This window comes from Bison bison, unplaced genomic scaffold (assembly GCF_000754665.1).
Source record: "Bison bison bison isolate TAMUID 2011002044 unplaced genomic scaffold, Bison_UMD1.0 scf7180017864491, whole genome shotgun sequence".
Taxonomy (NCBI): domain Eukaryota; kingdom Metazoa; phylum Chordata; class Mammalia; order Artiodactyla; family Bovidae; genus Bison; species Bison bison.
This window is the reverse complement of record NW_011495050.1, coordinates 2187028-2204034: the sequence shown is the minus strand read 5'-3', so window position 1 is coordinate 2204034 and position 17007 is coordinate 2187028. Positions and strand designations below refer to the sequence as shown.

Here is a 17007-nt window from a genome sequence, read left to right as displayed (position 1 = left end):
AATCAAGATTGCCGGGAGCAATATCAATAACCTCAGATATGTAGATGACACCACCCTTATGGCAGAAAGTGAAGAGGAACTAAAAAGCCTCTTGATGAAAGTGAAAGAGGAGAGTGAAAAAGTTGGCTTAAAGCTCAACATTCAGAAAACGAAGATCATGGCATCTGGTCCCATCACTTCATGGCAAATAGATGGGGAAACAGTGGAAACAGTGTCAGACTTTATTTTTGGAAGCTCCAAAATCACTGCAGATGGTGACTGCAGCCATGAAATTAAAAGACGCTTACTCCTTGGAAGGAAAATTATGACCAACCTAGATAGCATATTAAAAAGCAGAGATATTACTTTGCCAACAAAGGTCCATCTAGTCAAGGCTATGGTTTTTCCAGTAGTCATGTATGGATGTGAGAGTTGGACTGTGCAGAAAGCTGAGTGCTGAAAAATTGATGCTTTTGAACTGTGGTGTTGGAGAAGACTCTTGAGCATTCCTTGGACTGCAAGGAGATCCAACCAGTCCGTCCTAAAGGAGATCAGTCCTGGGTGTTCATTGGAAGGACTGATGCTGAAGATCAAATTGCCTGAATCTCCAATATTTTGGCCACCTGATGCGAAAAGCTGACTCATCTGAAAAGACCCTGATGCTGGGAAAGATAGAGTGCAGGAGGAGAAGGGGACGACAGAGGATGATATGGCTGAATGGCATCACTGACTCGATGGACGTGAGTCTCAGTGAACTCCGGGAGTTGGTGATGGACAGGGAGGCCTGTTGTGCTATGATTCATGGGGTCTCAAAGAGTCAGACACAGTTGAGTGACTGAACTGAACTGATGATACCATCAGATTTCTCTTTGCTCTTTGGTTTTGCAACAAACTTTAATGTGGTGGCTACATTTTATTGCACTTGGATCCTTGAAGGGCTGCAATGAGGAAAAAGCCAACCGACACTTAATGTAATGTGTTCTTGTTGTTGTTCAGCCACTCAGCCATATCCTATTCTTTGTGACCCCATGGACTGCAGACTACAGAATTCCCTGTCCTTCACCATTTCCCAGAGCTACTCAAACTCATGTCCATTGAGTCAGTGATGCCATCCAACCATCTCCTGCCTTCAATGTTTCCCAGCATCAGGATCTTTTCTAATGAGTCAGCTCTTCGCGTCAGGTGGCCAAAGTATTGGAGTTTCAGCTTCAGCATCAGTCCTTCCAATGAATATTCATGATTGATATTGTTTAGGATTGATTGGTTGGATCTCCTTGCAGCCCAAGGGACTCTCAAGAGTCTTCTCCAACATCACAGTTCAAAAGCATCAATTTTTCAGCATTCAGCCTTCTTTATGATCCAGCTGTCATATCTGTACATGACTACTGGAAAAACCGTAGCTTTGACTATATGGACCTTTGTCAGCAAAGTAATGTCTCTGCTTTTTAATACACTGTCTAAGTTTGTCATAGCTTTTCTTCCAAGGAGTAAGCGTCTTTTAATTTCATGGCTGCAGTCACCATCTGCAGGGATTTTGAAGCCCAAGATAATACTCTGTCACTGTTTTCATTGTTTCCCCATCTATTTGCCATGAACTGATGGGACCAAACCAGTCTTTTTGCTTTAAGCCATTTGTTTTGTGGGAGGTTATTTGCTATCACAGCATGATTCATAATAACCTGATGAATATAGAAATTAGTTTGTATAATTAAGGTGCATGCATGCTAAGTCACTTCAGTCATGTCCAACGCTTTGAAACCCTGTGGACTGTAGCCCTCCAGGCTCCTCTGTTCATGGGATTCTCCAGGCAAGAATACTGGAGTCGGTTATATTCCCAAGGAATCTTCCCAACCCAGGCATCAAACCCAGGACTCAGGTTTCCTGCTTTGGCAGGAGGGTTCTTTACCACTAGCATCATCTGGGAAACCCATAATTAGGGTAGTGCACCAAAATAAATAAATAGCATTGGCTTAGGAATCAAGTAGTGACTGGCAAGGAAACTGTTAGTGGAGGCATAAAGAATTGCATTCCATCTTATTCTGTGGCAAATCATTTAGTAAATCCTCACCTGAAATAAATTGGAAGCATAACCTTATGATGCATTTAAGAAATTTAAGGTCTTGGGAAAAGGTAGGAAAATTGAATACTCGTAGCATATGTTGCTTGCTTTGGGCAGTGTTTGATAAGGTACCAAGTCTGAGTCCCTAAGAGAGTACCCAAGCCTAAGATCTCCTACAAATCCATGAAGGACAATGTGAAAAACCTTTGCTGTTTTATGCAACTGAAATTTGGGACATCTTTGGTAGCACAACAAAACCATCATTATCCTGACTAAAATGTAGTTCAATTAACCTCATTTTACAAATGAAAAAGCTGAAAGAGATTTGGTGAATATCTCAACATTCCAATGTTCCAATTAAAAGCAAAGCTGACACAAACCAGTGTGTTTTGTCACAGTGAACCAGTGTGTGTCTTCTTTGACATTAAACAGGACATCTTTCAAATAAAGAAATCTTTCTCTTTTAACTCCCATCACAGCTTGTACACAAATGGAATAAAAGCCCTTTGGTCCTCAAAGAGTCTCACCAGAGGAGATGCAAGGCTTGGTCAAGAAGATAAAAACAGGAGGTCATAGTCTAATATTTCAGTTCAAGAAGGAGGATGAAACAAAAACTCCTATGTCACACATAGGAATGCACCCTCACTAATACTTCAGAAATGAACATCTGAAAATGGCAAATCAACACTGAAAGGGTGGGGGCTTCACATACAAGAAACAAACATTCAAGATTAAATATAAACCTTATATTTGGCAGTCAGCATCTCAGACTTTGCTGTGTGTTTCAAAAGAACTTGTGTCTCTCCATGTTTTCATGGTTTACCTTCTACTGAATAAAACCATGACAAATGTTTGAAGTTAAATCAATAGGAATGTTTGATGACTGACAGGCATATGATAAATTGCTCAGCACTGTTAATCACTGGAGAAATGTGACTCAGAACCACAATGAGATATCATTGAGCCATTTGCAATGACAAGGATGAACTTAGTGAATTTGGACTTACTGAACTTAGTGAATAACATGGACTTATGCTTGCTGAAATAAGTCAGAGAAAGACAGACACTATGATTTTACTTATGTGTAGAATCTAAAAAATTAAATAAATAAAACTGAAAATTGAAATGAAACAGACTCACAGATGTAGAAATCAAACTAGTGATTACCAGTTGGGAGAAAGAAGCACAGAGGAGCAAAATAGGGGTAGAGGATTAAGAGATAGGAACTACTATGTATAAAATTAATAAGCTACAAAGATATATTGTCCAGCATAGGAATATAGCCAATATTTTATAACTTTGAATGAAGTATAAGCTATAAAAATATTAAATCACTATGCTATAGACCTGAAACATATAATTTTGAAATCCACTGTAGTTCAATAAAAAAGAATATTTTGTAACACAAGAAAACTGTATGAAATGTAAATATTAGTGTTCATAAATAAAGCTTTATTGGAACACAGCTGTGCCCGTTCATCTGCTGTCAGCTATGATTTTTTTTCACAGCAGGTTAAGAGTTAGAACAGAAACCATAAAGACAAAAAGGCTGAGCATATTTAATAACTAGCTCTTTACAGAGAAACTTTGCCAACATCTCATGTAAACTACATAACTTCACTACTTAAAAATGATAAGAGAGGTTATAAGTTATGTAGAACTCAAAAGATTTTTGTTTAGAAATCAGGAAAGAAAAGAAAACATATGCAACAAACGTTATCTCTATAGAAAAGATGAAAGCTAAAATTATAAAAAGGATCAAGGATTCAGAATCAAAAAATCAAGAGTGAACCAATTCCTCTACACACTGATAACTTTGCCCAAGTCATTTTATTTCTTTCACTTATCCAATTAAAACTTTACTGAGTGCCTACTCTATGCCTGGCACAGTGAAGACACGGAGAATGAAAAAGTGAAAGTGTTAGTTGCTCAGTCACGTCTGACTCTTTGCAAGACCATGAACCATAGCCCACCAGGCTCCTCTGTCCATGGAATTCTCCAGGCAAGAATACTGAAGTGGATTCCCATGCCTTTCTCCATGGGATTTTCCCAATACAGGAATTGAACCCAGATCTCCTGTAATGCAGGCAGATTCTTTAGTCTGAGCCACCAGGGAAGCCCAGAGAATACTATAGTGAAAAAAAAAATACATACCCGGTCCTCATAAAATCTAAGGATTTGTTGTGAGGGTTAAATACAACAAAGAGCTAGAAGGCACTCTATGAAATTTAAAGCAGTATATGTAATTATTCATGTATTTTGAAGCTACTAGTATAGAGGATTTTTGTCTTAGATCTTAACCAGATCTTGCAAACTTAGAAGACTTAGAATTCTTCTGCTGATTTTTACTAAGTGAGAGCTCTTAATTCTGCTCTTACCTTAATGTCATCTCAGCTATGCATTCCCATTTTTAAATAACTTGCTACTCATCCAGCATTTGATTCAACCATATTATTCTATTTACCGTGCACACAGGATACAATTTAAGAGCCTAACGCAGTAGCAGTGCTTGTCACAATTGGCTCCTTGTTTATCTTTTGATATACTAAAAAGTGGATTTTGTTTGAAAGAAAAATTGTCAAGAAAGCTCATTTATCTTGAGAAAATAAACAGCTAATGCATGTAGTCTTTTATAGATGGTACATTTCATCATCGTGCAATAACTGCGGAGTAAACATTTTTAGATAAGACATATTTAGATTTTATACTAAAGTGTTTGATAAGAGTAAGTGGAAAAAACTAAGCCTATATTTTCTGACACAGAAATATTTATTAAGTACTATTGCCAAAATATATCTATTTTACATTAATTATTCTTTTAATTATTCAACAAGAAATAGTGTAATGGTGAAATGTAATTCAAATATTATTAAATTTTTTTGTCTTCTTTACCAAATTAGTCAACATAAAAATATATCAAGTTGATTTTCTGAATGAAATTATTATTCTCTTCAAACATTTCCATATTTTGAAGTGAGTTTGTAATATTCATGTTACCCACAGCTCATTTTTGTTTTTATTTTTCAAGTGTAGAGCAATTGGAAATTATTACTTATAATAAAATTTACATGACTAAATAATTGTTCACTCCTAAAATTTTTATTTTCCCCTTTTATATGAAAAGGAATAAGCCACTGATGTTTTCAGTGATTTTACAAACTTAAATAAAAAGTAATTTCATTTCTCTCTTCATATTATTTTCCCACTTAACCTCAGTTAAAGGATAAAAGAATTGTAAAATGCTGTCATGTTAGAATTATAAATGCTATACCATTTGGGGGAAAATGGGAGGTTATATATTCATAATTAATTCCTATTCAAGACTTGACTAACATCTCACTTCACTCTTTATTAAAACTACACCATGCATGCATGTGTGCATGCCAAGTGGCTTCAGTCATGTCTGTCTCTTTGCCACCCCATGGACTATTGCCTGCCAGCTCCTCTGTCCATGGGATTCTCCTGGCAAGAATACTGGAGTGGGTCGCCTGTGCCCTCCTCCAGGGGATCTTCCCCACCCCAGGGATTGAAACTGGGTCTCTAACATCTTTTGCATTGGCAGGCAGGTTCTTTACCACTAGTGCCACCTGGGAAGTACTACACCACCCGTTCTCTTTAAATAATCATCACACAAACACAAACAGATCTGGGAGGAGTCAAATGGCTAGGAATTCAAGAATTCATTCATATTTTATTGCTAAGATTTAGGAAAGCAGTCGTTTAACATAAAAGGAAAGGACATTTTTATTTCATCAAGACTTAAATCACACTATTCAGAGTCCACCATTTTTAAGAACACCCTTAACTTCTGGTAAAGAAGTAACCTTAGTAAGGCAACAGTTCAGCTTCCATTCCCCTAAATGCCTGAAATGCAAACAGGAAGTTCTGCATACATACAGGAACAAGTAACTGTGCATATTGCAAAAGGACTCAAATGATGATTTGAGTACATCACAGTGTGTTTTATGCTGTGCTGCACCAGATAACATCATTAAAGTGTATTCATTATAAATTCTCCTTTACATCCTTTCCCCGGTCGCTCACTCAGATCTTTAAATCTTCTATGATAGCTCCTAAACTTTCTTGGGCCACGCTTCTATTTGAGAAGCTGATGAAAAATATAAACTCTTTCCCACAGAAAAGACATAGGGCTTCCATGGTAGCTCAGGCAGTACAGAATATGCCCACAATGCAGGACACCTGGTTCAATCCTGGGGTTGGGAAGATCCCTTGGAGAAGGGAATGGCTTCCCACTTCAATGTTCTTGCCTGGAGAATCCCATGGACAGAGGAGCTTGGTGGGGTATGGTTTATGGGGGTGCAAAGAGTCAGACGCAACTGGGTGACTTCCACTATATGTATATTTACACTCATAAAATGTGCAATACTTTTCAGTACATTCATGGGTCTCACCAATGCTACTGACTCCACTAGATTACATACACCTGAAAGAATTCCGTTCCTTGGCTTCATTTTAAATACATCATTAAGGTCTAAAGAGATGGCAAATAAATGCCTCTGCTCATATTCTGCTTTGTCTCCTTTTTCAGTAACTGAACCATTTGAACAGAACAGCAGGGTGGAGTCCATACCTGATAACAGGAAAGGAAATGAAGAAAGCTGTCATTCTGGAATTTTTCCATGACCTGGGGGAACTAGTGTAGAACCAATCAATTGGCTTTTGGCCAATTTGTATCCAAACTGAACCTCAAGCTCAGGGATTCTTTTTCAGGAGACAAAATAATGCTGCATAATTTCTGTACTATCCCACCCTAATAATTTTCATATTTGATTTCCTAGGAGCAAAAGTTAATGAGGTATTTCTCCCTTTAAGACTGGAGTAACACAGAATCCCAAACAGTAAAAAATCCACCTGCAATGTAGGGACCTGGGTTTGATCCCTGGGTTGGGAAGATCCCCTGGAGAAAGGAATGATTACCCACTCCAGTATTCTTGCTGGAGAATTCCATGGACACAGGAGCCTGGTGGGCTACAGTCCATGGGGTGGCAAAGAGTCGGAAATGACTGAGCAACTAACTAAAGGGTAGAGGAGGCAGAGGAATTATTCAAAAACAATTCTTGTAACATTCGAATATCCCACCCACTTCCCTCCGGAATGACTGTTCCCTCCCCAGGCCTGTATTGTGATTCACCCTTTGACCTCGGACCTACCCCCTAAAACAGGGCTTGATGACATCCTGCTTCTCCTAAAGTGTATCCTTTTGTGATAAACTGATAAGAGAGGGTCAGATAGCCGTATACGGACTATGTATCTATCTAATTCGTTATTAACACTAATACTGGGGATTTACATTTGGCAGGGCAGGGTATTTTGGGTAAGATGAGATTTCTGGCATTTTAAAATCTACCAGGTGAGCGCTTGCTCCTGTCAGCTGTGCCTAGAGTATCTTCGTTCACGGACAGAAGGTGTTATAACGGTTGGTTGGTGATTTCTATGCCGGTGCCACGAATAAATCTATAAAACATGGAAGAAGTTTGGGGTGCTTTTTCTTTTGAGAAAATAGATAAATGTTGCCTTCCCAAATGTAAAAGAAGTGTTGAGCTCCTACATCTTACTGTTTTTAAGATTTCCTTCATGTGCCTCTCTTTTTTTAACTTTATTTTTTATGTTTTAAATCTTTTTCTAAATTTATTTTTAATTGGAGGATAATGGCTTTACAACTGTTGTGTTTGTTTCTGCCATATAACAACGTGAATCAGCCATAAGAATACATATATCCCCTCCCTCTTGAGCTTCCCTCCAATCCCTAACCCTTCATCCCAGCCCCCTAGGTCATCACGGAACACCAAGCTGAGCTCCTTGTGCTACACAGTAGCTTTCCACTAGCTATCTATTTTACACATGGTAGTTTATAGTATACATAGGTCAATGCTACTCTCTCAGTTTGTACCACCCTCTCCTCCCCTCACTATGTGTCTCATTTTATAGTACATCAGAAAGTATTTCCATTTCGTTTGTTGTTTTAATAATACCACTCGGGTCAGTTGCTCTGCTTCCCTTTGCTGACTATTCCATCTCCTCTCTGTCTTCTCGTTTAACAACACTGAGTTCTTTCAATATATAATCATTCTTTAGCTCAAGTCACTCTCTGTATCTGTGATGACTGCAGGACACTTCCCAAAAGGTGAGGTAATGAAATCTTGCCTCTCCCCTTTCAGGGTTCAGGAAAAACATGACCCAAGTCACACAAAACCCCAGAGATCTCTCTAAAGCTGCCTGCCAGAAGTCATCAGCATCATCGCTGTTGAATTCTTAGTATCTATCATCACATCGAATGGACAAGAACAATACCACTGCAGCTGCAGAATCAAAACACACCCCTAGTGTTTTTTGTTATTGTTTAAAAATAGTAAAATGGAAAAAAAAAAAACTGCACAATATAATTTATCAGGGAGCAGGGAAGTTTGAGAAGGACCTAGTACTCTAGCTGTGCAGGGGGCCTCTCGTACAGTTATTTTTGTCTGTTTAAATAAACTTTGAAAAGGATGGTTCAGAAACTTTATCTTTCGGTTCACACCTACCACTGTCCCCTCACCTTTCTGACCACACCCATTCCTTTCTCCTCCCCTTCACTGCTCCCTGGTCTTCAAGCTCAGTGTCTAATCAAGCAATGAAACCTAGGTGTTCTTCTTTGAATTATTTCACTTGACTGGGAGCATAAGTGCCAATCAGTACATGATTTCTAAGTGCCTCCTGTCTCGTATTCTCTCCCCCCAAAAATACAAATTCTCAAGAAAACTAAATGAGAAGGGAATTTAAAGCATTTTAAAATAGGAATCTTTATTTAAGATTTCCATATGCTAGCATGTGATAACAAGTGTGACATTGGTTTTGTTAATTTAAGGCAAAGTAAAAGTGTAAGTAATTTCAATAGTTTCAATAGTTTCAAATTTCAATAATTTGAATAGTATTATTCAATTATACTATTGAATTTCAATAGTTTCAAAAATTGATTTCAATAGTTTTAAAAATTGATTTTAAGAAACTTGATTTTGACACTCCAAGATTTGTTCCTGGAAATTTGACAGCCTGGTTCTTGTGAATTAGATAAATTTCATAATTCTTCATCACTTCTTCAGTCTTTATTGCCTGATTTTATTTAGGCTTCCTGGACTTATAATAGCAGCTATTAGTAGAATGAATTTATTTTTCATGTTTGGTTTATTTATTTCCCATCAGTTCATAACAATCGGTGATAGAATTCCTAGCAATAACTATTATAGATATACAGGTGCTTTTTCTCTTTGGAGTGAATTTCCACCAGCACTATTGTGTGACTTATGCTAAAAATTCATTGATAGTTCATTTATGCTTTAGACATAAGCTATTTGTGAAGCATGCCCGAGACTAAAAACACCAATTCATGTCTTCAGCATCAAATGAAGGACTTCATGAAAAGTTGTCTTTTTCCAGAATAGATTTTATCACCTGACCGAGTCAAATTTTCCTTCCAGGTTTTCCTTGGAGAACAATGATGTCCATTTTACAAGAATTATTATAAGTGTGTTAAGTATAGATGCCAAAGATTCAGTAAATAAGTCAGTTAATCTACCTTGAAGAAATAGTCCAAATTCTCAACTGAAAAAAATAATGCCTATGTGGATCTAATGTGCTAAAGTGTAGTGTAAAGTGAAAGTGTTAGTTGCTCAGTTATGTCCAACTCTTTGAGACCTCATGGACTGGAGCCTGCCAGGCTCCTCTGGTCTGTGAAATTTTCCAGGCAAGAATACTGGAGTATATGCTGCTGCTACTGCTAAGTCACTTCAGTCGTGTCTGACTCTGTGGGACCCCAGAGATGGCAGCCCACCAGGCTCCGCCATCCCTGGGATTCTCCAGGCAAGAACACTGGAGTGGGTTGCCATTTCCTTCTCCAATGCATCAAAGTGAAAAGTGAAAGTGAAGTCGCCCAGTCGTGTCCGACTCCTAGCGACCCCATGAACCGTAGCCTACCAGGCTCCTCCATCCATGGGATTTTCCAGGCAAGAGTACTGGAGTGGGGTGCCATCGCCTTCTCCGACTGGAGTATATAGCCATTCCCTTCTCCAGGGGATCTTTCCAACCCAGGGAACTCAGGTCTCCTGCACTGCAGGCAGACTCTTTACCATCTGAGCCAGAATCTCTATTTTTGCCAATATCTGAAGTATTTTTCTTCAACATTTCAGAGAGCTGGTGAAACAACTTTCTTCCACCTGCCCCCACTCACCTGCATCCTCATGGTTGAATTCTTGCCACAGAGGAAAGGCTTTTTCAGAATCCGAATGTGCACTTGGTTCCATTCTTGGTTGTTTACTCTGCCCATTGTTTCTAAAAAGATTTCCCAGAAAACTAAGAGGCTAAGACTAAAGAAATTCAGGGGAAAAAAAAAAGTCCTAAGGAGCTGGCAAGGAGTATACATGACATCTGTACGCAGCTTCTGAGTGAAACTGCTGCTGCTTCTAAGTCGCTTCAGTCGTGTCCGACTCTGTGACCCCAGAGACGGCAGCCCACCATGCTCCCCCGTCCCTGGGATTCTCCAGGCAAGAACACTGGAGTGGGTTGCCATTTCCCTCTCCAATGCAAGAAAGTGAAAAGTGAAAGGGAAGTCGCTCAGTTGTGTCCAACTCTTTGCAACCCCATGGAGAAAGCATCAAAAACTGCCTGGGGGCTTCAGTGTCACTGAAACTCTTAGAGCCCATAAATTTGGTCTAATTTTGGGGCTACTCCCACTGAAAGTGAGTGGAAGAGAAGTGAAGGGAGATTCACAACCTTGTGACAGATGATTTGGATGACAGTGAGAGCATTGTAGGGAAGAGACAGAGAACCACAAGGTTATCTCCTCCTCTACAGGGCACAGGATCAAAAGCCCTGGAGAAACGGATGTGGTTGTTCAGTGGTAAAGAATCTGCCTGCAATGCAGGAGACCCGGGTTTACTCCTCAGGTCAGGAAGATCCCTTGGAGGAGGGCATGGCAACCCACTACAACATTCTTGCCTGGAGAAACCCATGGACAAAGGAGACTGGCAGGCTACAGTCCATAGGGTCACAAAGAGTTGGACAAGAGAAGTGACTGAGCACTCACCCAAAGATTAGGAACAGCAGCTCTACATAAATTTCTTCATTTATAGTGCAGAAACAGATTATTTGCGGGGGAAAAAAGAGTTTAGTACCAAATATAACCTTTGTAAAGAAACAATTGAGGTGTTTTTTAACTTCTGTTTTGTTTGTGAAGGAAATCTTTCAATCAAATATTCTTCTGCTGCAGATCAAATTAAGTTTACAGCAATTTCAAGGTAACAGTTGAACTCACGTACAGCAAGGAATAACCCAAACTGAGAATCCTAAGTAGATGATTTATTTAGAGATATAGAGGAAATAATTTTCTGTTAATGAAAAAATCAAATAAGATTGTTCACAGCCTGGTTTGTGGAAATAGAAGAAACAACTAATGTTTAATTCTATAGTATAATTTGGAAAAATTTTATGGAAAAGTTTAAGGTGGTATTCTCTAAAGCAGTCAACTGAAAAATGTAATCAAAGAAAATAATTGCGCAAACATAGGACTTATAACTGGTTTTTAATTTACGTTGGAGTAAAGAAAGAATGCTATTTTAATCATCAGCAGACTCAGGATAAGTGGTCCTCCTCATGAAAACCAGACACACGAGAATTAGGTAATCAAGTTGCCAGGGTAACATGAATACTGCTGTAGGGGGCATTTGTCTCCGGAGGTCCAGTTTGTTGTCCTGAGAGTAGGCACAGTGATTTGGCTCTTTCAGTGTCCTGACCCTGACCACAAAACCATCCCACTCCCTTTGCCCTGGTTCCTGGCTTACACTTGCCCACTACAAACCTTGATTTGCTTTCTTAACAATTGTTTGACTATTCTAATCTCCTCCCATGATACCTTTTAAATATTTTAAAAAATTACTTTATTGTTTATTTATTTTTGGCTACCCTTGGTCTTCATTGCTACACGCAGACTTTCCTTAGCTGCGGTGAGTGGGGGCTACTCTCTAGGTGCAGTGAGCAGGCTTCTCAGTGTGTGACTTCTCTTGCTGCAGTGAATGGGCTCTAGGGTATGCAGACTTCAGAAGTTGTGGCTGGCCAGCTCTAGAGCTCGGACTCAGTAGTTGTGGTACAGGGGCTTAGATGCCCTGTGGCACGTGGAATCTACCCAGACCAGGGATTGAACCCATGTGCCCTGCATTGGCAGGCAGATTTTTAACCACTGTACCACCAGGAAAGTCTTCCATGATATATTTTAAAAAATTATTCTTAGGTACCATTTATCATATTATAGTCACTTCCTTTTTAAAGTATTGTTAGTGTTGAATGTCACATATATAAAAAGTAAACAGATTATTTATAAGTATAGTTTAAATAATAATTTTTTAAAAACATATACCCACCATACATGTTAGATACCCCTTGAACACATTCCCCTGTCATCCAATGAACCCCAGAAATGACCATCATTCTCCATTTTTGATTAGTCATTCTCTTACATTTCTTTATAGTTTTATTAATTTTGTATATCAGACTTCCCAAGTGGTGCAGTGGTAAAGAATCCTCCTGCTAATGCAGGAGGCTCAAGAGATGCAAGTTTGAGCCCTGCATCAGGAAGATCCCCTGGAGTAGGAAATGTCAACCTGCTCTAGTATTCTTGCCTGGAAGATTCTATGGACAGAGGAGTCTGGGGAGCTATAGTCCATGGGGTCTTAAAGAATTGGACACAACTGAGCACACACACATACACTTCTGTATATATTCCTAGTCATTTGTTCTTCATACTTTCTGCTTCATATATGTCGATCCTAATCTCCTAGTTCATCCCACGCTTCCTTTCCCTTACTGTGTCCACATTTCCATTCTGTAGGTAGGTCTGCATCTTTTAAATAGGGTAGTCAGAGAAGGTCACCCCGAGAAAGATACATTTTTGCAAGGATCTTAAGTCACACAGAGAACATTAGGCAGAGGACACAGCAAGTGCAAAGGGTCTTAAGTATGAGTATGACTGATTTCTTAAAGGGAGAGCAAGAGGGCAGCATGGCTGGGCCAAACACAAAGAATGAGGTAAGAGGAATGACCTAGAACCAGACAGCTCAGGGCCTTATAGACTATCACACTGTCAGTTCATCCTTTCTAGTTTGGATATTTGTTAATATCTTTTTCTTATCATTCTGCATTGTCTTGGATAATCAGTAGAATGTTGAAGAAGAACAGTGATAAAGGACACCCTTGTTTCATTCTTGATCTAAAAGGGAATGGCTTCAATATGTCACCATTAATTGTGTTGGCTGTAGGTGTTTCCAGAGACATTTCATCTGGCTAAGAACGTTTTCTTCCCATTTCTGGTTAACTAGGAATTTTTAAAAATCATGACTGGGAATTTAATTTTATCAAACATGCTTTTTTTGCATGTGATGATATGATCATCTACAAAAACATAAATTAATCAATTTTGTAATATTAAACCAATGTTGTATTCCTTGAGTGAACCCAACTTGTCAGTGTTGCTTAAACACACATACAGAGCTAGACATAAATGGTTTAGGATTATGCACTTGATAGCATAAATGAGATTAATCTGTACTACATGTATGGCTGTTAGCACAACTGACTCCATCTTGCATGTGTGTTAAGTCATTTCAGTCATATCCGATTCTTTGCAACCCAAGGGACTGTAGCCCACCAGGCTCCTCTGTCCATGGGATTCTCCAGGCAAGAATATTGGAGTGGGTTGCCATGCTCTCCTCCAGGGGATCTTCCTGACCCAGTGACTGAACTCACTGTCTCTCGTGTCTCCTTCATTGACAGGCAGGTTCTTTACCACTAGGGCACCTTGAGTCCCTACAATTGCTCTTGTCCTGCCACTGATCCTACCCAGGTGTGCTGTGTTGTAAACCATTTCTCTGTCAGCAAGGGCTTAGTGATTAATAGCTATTGTTTAATAATCATTGGGACCAAGTGGCCTTTTGCTCTGTTAATTCCTAAACAATGATAAAGACCTTCAATGACATATTCTCAGCATCCACAAGACTAGTTCCCCATTCATAAATCTTGACTTAAGAATGCACTTCATGTTTCCAAGCACTTACCCCAATACCCTGCCTATGGCCTGTTGGTAGTATGGAGTTCAGCTGTGAATGCTTCTGGAAAATTGTTGGCCCAGTCTCACCCTGTGATTCTATGCAAAACTGATTCACTGATGGTATGGAGCTGCCTGCCAGTTTATCAGCCTCTAAATGCCTTCCCAGCTTGGTGGGTACTTTCTGTTCCCTCTGTCTTCCAACAACATATTTCCTGTACTGTTTGGAGCTATTATGTAAAGGATATGATAATCTCACAAATCGGGAAGTGTTCCTTATTTCTTATTCTCTACAATTTTTTTGTTAGATATCTCTCATGCTTCTTGAATGGTTTGTAGAACTTGCCCGTGGAACTATTTGAGATTGAAATTTTTTATGAAAAAATGTATGGAAAACTTGTAAATACTATTTTCATTTAGTAATTATCAGATTATTTAGCTTTTTCTTTGCTAGGGTATATGTATTATGCTGACTTTATAAAAAGTTTTTGGAGGTTTTCCATCATTTTTCATACTCCAAAACAGTTTCCGTATCTTTGGGCATATCTTTTTTCTAAACTGGCTAAACATTTTGCGCATGAGAAAGGTGTGAGTAAAGTTTTTTGAAAATTTTTTCTATTTTGTGTAAATGATCTTTTACCTTTTCTTTTTTTATGGGATCTATCCTTAGTAGTTTCTATTTTCCTTATTTATCCACTTAATTCAGTTTTTTTTAAATGTGTTTTTGTAACCTTAGGCATGGTATCTCTAATGATATTTATTTCTTTTATTTATAGTTATATTCTTATTTTATGCATTTTTTACTTTTATTTCTTATTTTATACATTTTAAGTTAATTTTTGAACATGTTGACTTTCAAACATGTTTATCTTATTTTTCTAAATAACCAGAACTTTGGCTTATGAATTTTGTTATTTGTCAATTATTTTCTTGGTTGTTTCTCATTTATTAGTAGTAATTTCTTCCTGTTTTAAAAGTTTATTTCATGCTTTTATTGCTTTTGATTTCTTGAATTGGCTACATCACTCATTTATTTATTTTCATTTATTCTTATTTATCAACATAATTTTTATGACCATAAACTTTTTTCTTAAACACTTTATAGTTTAGCTTCAGATGTTTGTAGTTTTATTAATTATAGTCCATAGAAATTCTTTACTGTGGGTTTTGATTTCCCTTTTTCTCTGAATTTATATAAACTTTCAGATCATATTGCTATAGCATTTTTTGTTTTGTTTTGTGATTAACTTTTTGTTTTATAACAATGATTGGAAAACATTCTCTCTACTCTTTTGTCTTTGAGGAATTGATTACAGTTTTCCTTGCAGCACAATTAATGGCCAATTTCTAAAATTGTTTTATAGTTAGATTTTTCATCTTTTTTTTTTGGCGAGTTGATTAATCATCTCACCATAAAAAACTATTATTACTGTATTATAAAAGTATTATTTTATATGTAAAAGACTATTATTGCTGTATTTCAGTATACATACTGAGAGACTGAATTGAACTAAATATATGTAATAAATATTTCAAAAGAAATAAACCACAAGTATGGTCAGCTATTAAAAGTACAGCCTGAATTCTTGAGAAAAGTTTCTAGGTCAAATTTCTTTCTTGTAAGGAATTAAGCAAAATGGCCCAGAGCCACCAAAAGCATATTTTCTGTGCCCAGCAGGGACAGAGAAGCAAAAGGTTATATGATTTTCCCACAAAGAAACATGAAGGAAACTCATTTCATGATTGTGTATTTGCTTCTTTTTGAGAAAAATTAATCATTTTATTTCTTTTCTATTACTGAAAAGTAGAAAATGAACTTTCAGATCAATTTTGACTAGTAGGAATATACTGAGTTAAGTTAGGCTTCTTATGATCTCTCCTTGCTTAAAACTATTTTTGAAGATGGCAAACCAAATTATGGGTCTGTTAAAACTGTGTTATTTAATTACATTCTGTACCTATTTCTACCTTTCAGTTGGGTATTTTTCTTTTTAAAAAATCATCATTGCATCATCATTATCACATTCTGTAAGGGTCCCTTATTCATGTAAAAATATGTAGAGTTGTGAGGTATCAGCTGCTGTATATAAATTCATGATCTCATTCAAGCCTCAAAAATTTGTGATAGGTATCGTCAACCTCACTTACAAGTGAGGTTACCAAGGTTCAGAGATCTGAAGAATGTTACAGAGTATAGGCTCATGAAGTTCACAACATACAGATCCACTATTCGAACATAAGTGAGACCAGCTCTAAATCCTTTCCTTCTTTAATACACCTGGTGTCCTCCCTGTACACACACAAAGAAATTATACAGAAATATTGGTAGAAAACTTCAATACTCCAGACTGTAACTTGAGTTTTATATCTTCTGTGATGATATTTTAGATTTTCCTTGCTTAAAAATAAAAAAGGTCCATATGAATAAAATGGTACTAAATGGTACTAAGTGGTACTTACCAGTAACATAGTTCAGTCAGTAAAGAATCTGCCTGTGATGCAGGAGACTCGGGCTCAATTCCTGGGTCAGGAAGATCCTCTGGGGAAAGAAATGGCAATCCACTCCAGTATTCTTGCCTGGAGAATCCCATGGACAGAGGAGCCTCAGTTCAGTTCAGTCGCTCAGTTGTGTCCAACTCTTTGCGACCCCATGAATCATGGCATGCCAGGCCTCCCTGTCCATCACCAACTTCCGGAGTTCACTCAAACTCATGTCCATCAAGTCAGTGATGCCATCCAGCCATCTCATCCTCTGTCATCCCCTTCTTCTCCTGCCCCCAATTCCTCCCAGCATCAGGGTCTTTTCCAATGAGTCAACTCTTTGCATGAGGTGACCAAAGTACTGGAGTTTCAGCTTCAGCATAAGTCCTTCCAATGAACA

General features: G+C 38.0%; 1 long non-coding RNA gene across 1 annotated transcript in view; it reads left to right on the top strand.

Annotated features, from left to right (window-relative positions):
- LOC105005426 overlaps positions 1-3146 on the top strand; it is a 21903-nt gene extending 18757 nt beyond the window's left edge. Inside the window, exon 4 of the long non-coding RNA XR_827319.1 lies at positions 2518-3146. This is a non-coding gene — a long non-coding RNA (uncharacterized LOC105005426). The remainder of the gene's footprint in view (positions 1-2517) is intronic.
- Positions 3147-17007: the final 13861 nt, after the last annotated feature.